Source organism: Equus caballus, chromosome 10 (genome assembly GCF_041296265.1).
Source record: "Equus caballus isolate H_3958 breed thoroughbred chromosome 10, TB-T2T, whole genome shotgun sequence".
In the NCBI taxonomy this organism is placed as follows: Eukaryota; Metazoa; Chordata; class Mammalia; order Perissodactyla; family Equidae; genus Equus; species Equus caballus.
This window is the reverse complement of record NC_091693.1, coordinates 24,152,502-24,158,725: the sequence shown is the minus strand read 5'-3', so window position 1 is coordinate 24,158,725 and position 6,224 is coordinate 24,152,502. Positions and strand designations below refer to the sequence as shown.

Sequence of the window (6,224 nt, the reverse complement as noted above, 5' to 3'; positions counted from 1 at the left end):
CCATGTCTGCACCCGGGATCCCAAGGGGGGATCCCCGGGCCACCGAAGCGTAACATGCGAACTTAACCGCTGCGCCACTGGGCCAGCCCCTCCCCTTACACTTTCTCATCCACACTCATGCTCTACTGGGACATTATCTCTGACCCAAACACCAAAATCCAGATTGGTGACGCTGGCCATAGGGTGTGGAGAGGGATTCTGAGCACTGACTTGGGAGTCAGACATGAATGATATTGTAATACTGGCCCTGTCTCATGTAGAATATGGGACCTTAAGCAAGTCACCTTCCCAAGGAGCATTAATAAATGTGACTTGGTGAATTTTCTTTTTTGTTGTTGTTGTTGTTCAACCAATATACATTTATTGGGCACCTATTAAGGTCCTGGGTCTGTGCCAAATATTTAAGATACAAAATCAGTGAGCTCATAGTCCAATGAGGAAGACATATCAAATAGTTCACAAATTTATATAATTGCAGTGTATGTATGTATGTATGGAAGCTGTAGAAACACCAGATTTTTTAAAACAAATCAACATCAAAATATCAATAGTTTATCACAATGGAATGTTTATTTCTCACTCAGGTCACACCAGTACGGGTGTCCCAGGTTAGCAACTGGAGTTCCTCCATGGGGTGACTCATGCTCCCAGGATTCTTCCAACTTTTGGCTCCAGCATCTCCTAAGACCTTGGAGTACCCTGGTACCAGAGAGGGGGACAGAAAGAGAGAGCGAAAATGACACATCCATTTCTTTAAAAAAGAAATACTGAAGTGCCACATATCATGTCTGCTCCAATGTTGAGGATTAGTCAGGAGTCTACAGCTGGGTGCAAGAAAGGCTGGTAATACAGTGCCTGGTGGGGCAGTTGCATCCAGTGATGATGTTTCACTGTATAAGAGAAACCATGAAATGCTGGTGCACTGTAAGTCATAGCTGCCACGTAGTGAATGCTTTAAGGAAGAAAACGGCTCTGATCCCTTGTCAGAAAGGGACTTGACCCTGAGTGCAGACCTCAGAGAAGGCCACCCTGATAATGTTGAGTTTAAATTGGGCTGTGAGAACTGATGATCTGTCAACATGGGAAAGTGGAGTGGAGAGTTGGGGAGAATCTGGGCGAAAGAGACAGTTTTTATGAAAGTCCCAAGTCAGAAAGTAATTTTGCCTGTTCTAAAAAGTTGTGGTAATTCCAGAAGAGGTGGAGATGGGGAAAGAGAGAGGAGAAGCTTAAATGGGGATTGAATGTGTAGGGCTTTCTAAAAGGCCAAGTAAAGATTTGGGATTTTATCTTTAAGATAACGGGAAAACTTTTAAACATAAGCCTGGCATAAACAGATTTTTGTCTAAAATATATCGTTATGACCACTTCATGGAGACAGAATCAGAGGAGGCAATAAAACTAATATTTGCTCAGCACTTATTATGTGCCAGACATTGTTCTGAGTCCTCCACACAGATAGTTTACCTAATTCTCACAATAGCTCTGTAAAGGATTTTTCCATGATTAGACTCATTTTATAGATGAGAACACTGAAGCGCAGAGGGTTGACTCATTTGATTATCATTGTACATCACGTAAGATGTGGAGCTGGATTTCAACCTGGGTAGATCCTATGTTCTCACCTGCTATTGCTGTATTGCATTTAGCAATAATATCATAAAATAAATTTACGTTTTGTATTTATTAAAGAAAACAAAAACTGTGTGGACTGACCAGTTAGGGAGCTCCTGTCTTCCAGGAGATAGACAAGTTGCTTGGAGTAGGATGGTGACAGTAGGTATTTAAATAAATGCATGGATATTAAGACATGGATAGGAGCCTCCAAAGAAATTCGAATGGAGGTTTGGTTCCCAGAACTGTCTGACTAGGTTGTTTTAGACTGAACTACCCACTGTTAAAAAAAAAAAATGAACAAAAAATAAAGAACATCTGTTTGTGGGCCTTGGAGAGCTTCCAAAGCAGACAGAATCTACGGCTCCAAGACGCTAAAGGGGAAGGAAGCCAAGCAAGGGGAATTTATCATTGTGGGGCGGTTTTACAGTGAGGGTTTGCTGCTTCTGGAAGTCACAGCAGCTGATGAGAGACAGAAAAGCTGAAGGGAACTTTGGCAGTCTCATTAAACAAAATGTGAAATTAGAGGCATCGAGCAGAAGGGTCCATCATGGATGAAGGACCCCAGAAACACCCCAGGCTTTGCGCTGGAACCCTGAAGGGCCAAATCCTGGGATAAAATTAGACCGGACATTAGCAAGACCTCAGAGGGCAAAAAGCCGGCTTTAAATGAGGGTGACTAGTACCTAGACAGGGTGCCTGCCAGAAGCAAAACTAAATCCTCTCTGGAGGGACACAACCATATTGCATGGAAAAGTATCCCAGACAATATCACACAAAATTTTGGGCACGCAATCAAAAACAGCAAAGCATCATGCAGTCAAGATTAGACCAAAGAATCCAGAGGAAAAAAATATGTAATGGAAATAGACCACATTGGACTCTGAATAATTATAGTTGCCACATACAAACAAATAAATGGCAAGATGGAGACTTTCAACAAAAACCCAGAAAATGTGAAAACGAATAAATAAAAATTCTGAGATTGAAAACTGTAGTTGCTGAAGGGATGAACTCAACAGATGAGGTCAACAGCAAATTGGACTCAGCTGAAGAAAGAAATAGTCAATTGAAACAAGGATCAGAAGACAATAACCAGACAGATGCACAGAGAGACTAAAGGATAAATATTCAGAAAAGGGCATGAGACATGTATGAGACATGGTAAAAAGGTCAAACATATGTGTAATTGGAGTCCACTGCTGGGAAGAGAAGGGGGATAGACTGCAGAACTCCAATCTCTTCTCACCGCCTCCACTAGCACCACCCTGGTCTGAACCACGGCCGGCCATCACCTGGATAATGGCAGGAGCCTCCTGATCACCCTTCTTACTTCTAAACTCCCCCTGTTCAGTCTAATCTCAACAGAGCAGCAGGGTCATCCTGTTAAATATGACAGTTCTCCTGAAAATTGGGGCCAAGGCTGGCAGATAAGGGAGGGGGGACACAGCTACGGCTACCAAGGCACTAGCGATGGCTGCCCACCCACGCCACCAGCCAAGCCTGTTTCCGGAGTTTGGGCAGATCTAGATGAGAGAAAACGACTACCCAACACATTGCTGTCATTCTAGGAAATCGTTCCCTTTAGAGCAGAGCTTTGTCAAAGGAAAAAGGTGGATCCTACAAAAGATGAAGCAGTGAATGACTGAAAAGACGAAAAGGCAATCAGAAAAAGCTAGCCAGGAGCTGATTCCTAGGGATTGTTTTATGACTCCTGTGAAATTATTGGATAAGATAAGACTGTGGCTTTGGGCAGAAGCCTCCACTGAGAAGAGGAACAGGAGAGCTCTTCACTGGGAGAAGCAGTCCCTGTGCACACAGCTAGAACGGGGTCTGAGAGTGAAACTTCAGGTCAGAGTTGAGTCTGAACAGGAAGTGCACCCGCAGTCCCCAGAGCCAGGGGGAGGCTGTCAAGTGAGATCCCAGTCTGTGTTCTTTGAGAGGAAAGGTCTGTGACATGCACCACCTGCTCCTACTGCCCAGCCACCAGAATGGTGGCACAAGAATGATGCCTAGGTAGTCACACAGGGAATGGCCAAGAGACAGGACCAAAGGCAGCTCACCTGAACATGTTGACTTCATTTCCACATGCACTGGTGCTTCCACGAAGTGCAGAATCTCATTCTTCAGAAGACTAAAAATAGAACTATCATATGATCCAGTAATGCCACTTCTGGGTGCATAACCAAAGGAAGCAAAAGCAGATTACTGAAGCGATATCTGTACTCCCATGATCATTGCAGCAATATTCACAATAACCAAGATATGGAAACAACCTAAGTGTCCATCAACCGATGAATGGGTAAAGAAGATGTGAGCTATATATATACAACACACATGTGAGTATCTCACATCTTATTTATCTGTGTGTATATAGATATATACATCTATATACACTGTGTATATAGATATATACATATATCTGTGTGTATATAATATCTGTGTATAGATATATATCCATGTATATGGATATATACGTGTGTGTGTATATATATATATATATCTTTATCCCTATATATCCATATGTATACACACAATAGAACATTATTCAGTCATGAGAAAGAAGGAAATCCTGACATTTGTGACAATGTGAATGGATCTTGAGGGCATTATGCTAAGCGAAATAAGTCAGACAAAGACAAATGCTGTATGATCTCACTTGTATGTGGAATCTAAAAACATCAGACTCACAGAAATAGAGAGTAGAATGGCGGTTACCAGGGGCTGAGGGTGGGGACAGGAGACTTGCTGTTTACAAACTTGCAACTAGTCGACAAATAGGACCCGGAGATCTAATGCACAGAATAGTGAATATAGACAACAATGTTGCATTATGAAGGTTAAACTTGGGAAGAGACTCAACTGTTCCCGCCACAAGAAGAAATTATATTTATGTGACATTATAGAGGTGTTAGCTAATGCTACAATGACAATGGCATTGCAACATAAATGTATCATATCAGTATGTTGTACACCTTAAACCTACACAATGTTCAATGTCAATTATGTCTCAACTAAAAAAGAAAAAAGAGAATCTCTCTCCAAAGTATGAGTCCAATTCCACGGAATAAGCATGCTGATAATAAAATACAATTTTCCAATAAGATAATAAAAACACTCTCCAATTTGTGTCACTCCTGTGCTCAAAAGCATTCAAGGACTTCCTGTCTCAATCAGATTTACAGGTCTCTGATCTTCTGCCCCGCTCTTGGTCTACTGTTCTCATTGCATCTCCTCCCACTCTCCCACTCTGCTCTGGCCGCGCTGGCATCTTTGTCATGCCTAAAACACACCAAGCATGCATCTGCCTCAGGGCCTTCGCACTTGCCATTCTTTCTGACTGGAATGTTCTTCCCCCAGAAATGTACCTGGTTCACCCTTTCCCCTCCTCCAGTCTTGCTCCAACGTTCCCTTCTCACCCAGACCTTCCTAGGCCATCCTACCTAAAATCGCTACACTCCTTCCAGATTTTATGTTACTTATTGCTGCATTTTTCCCCCTCTTTAGCATGTATCATTAACTGTGTTATGTATTTTACTTATTAGTATTCTCTACTGTCTGTCTCCCCATAGAATGTATCCCTAGGAGAGCGTAGATTTTTTTCGGCAACGTTTTCTATTGTGTCCCTGCAGGTACATGGAACAGTACCTGGCACATAGTAAATCTCAATAAATATTTTCAAATGATGGTGAATGAATAGATACATACAGGATGTAGGAAGATAAGGAAGCATATAGTGCACTGTCATTTGATACAGTTCCAGAGACTGTCTTTCCACATCTGAATCCTGGCTCTGCCGGTGACAAGCTCTGTAACTTTGGGCAAGTTAATCAACCTCTTTGTGCCTCTGATTCTCCCTCTGTGACATAAAAAAAAGCAATGGTTCCTGATGAGGATCAAGGCTGCCCCAGGGAAAAAAGCCCAAGGTGTCCTGGCCTACGTGCCGATCTATATCATGCTCCGGGAGGCATAGGATGTCCTGACCTGATCTGATCTGATTCATATCCAAAGTTATAGGACCACCCAATGACCAGACCCCACCTACACTGATACCATTTTAACAATTTTTCATGATCTTTCCTCTGTCTTGTAAATAAATAACTCACATACCTATGCCTTATAAATTTAGCTGTAACCCTCAACACACTGCAGCTCTCACTGCCCATGAGTCCTGTCCCCAAGCTATTCTCTGAATAAAAGAGCACTACTACCAGACCTTGAGAGTCCAAGAAATCTTTCTTTCGACGACTCCACTCACCGAGCCCACATCAGTTCCTAGCTCTTAGAGCTGTTGTAAACATCCAGTGAGTTAGTATGTTGAGTGCTCATTCAGAGCCTGACACTTAGTGAGTGCTCAAATATTGATGATTAACGTGATTGTTACTGTTGGGGCCACGCCGGTGGCACAGCGGTTAAGTTTGCATGTTCCGCTTCAGCGGCCTGTGGTTCACTGGTTCAGATCCCAGGTGCAGACATGGCACCGCTTGTCAAGCCATGCTGTGGCAGGCATCCCACATATAAACTAGAGGAAGATGGGCACGGATGTTAGCTCAGGTCCAGTCTTCCTCAGCAAAAAGAGGAGGATTGGCAGCAGATGTTAGCTCAGGGCTAAT

At 42.9% G+C, this 6,224-nt stretch overlaps 1 long non-coding RNA gene across 1 annotated transcript; it reads right to left on the bottom strand.

Moving 5' to 3' along the window:
- Positions 1-551: 551 nt before the first annotated feature.
- LOC138916042 (uncharacterized) lies at positions 552-5,958 on the bottom strand. The gene is made up of 4 exons (XR_011422675.1): positions 5,828-5,958; positions 5,320-5,470; positions 3,675-3,784; positions 552-699 (listed from the first exon to the last, which is right to left on the bottom strand). It is a non-coding gene; the product is annotated as an uncharacterized lncRNA (long non-coding RNA).
- Positions 5,959-6,224: the final 266 nt, after the last annotated feature.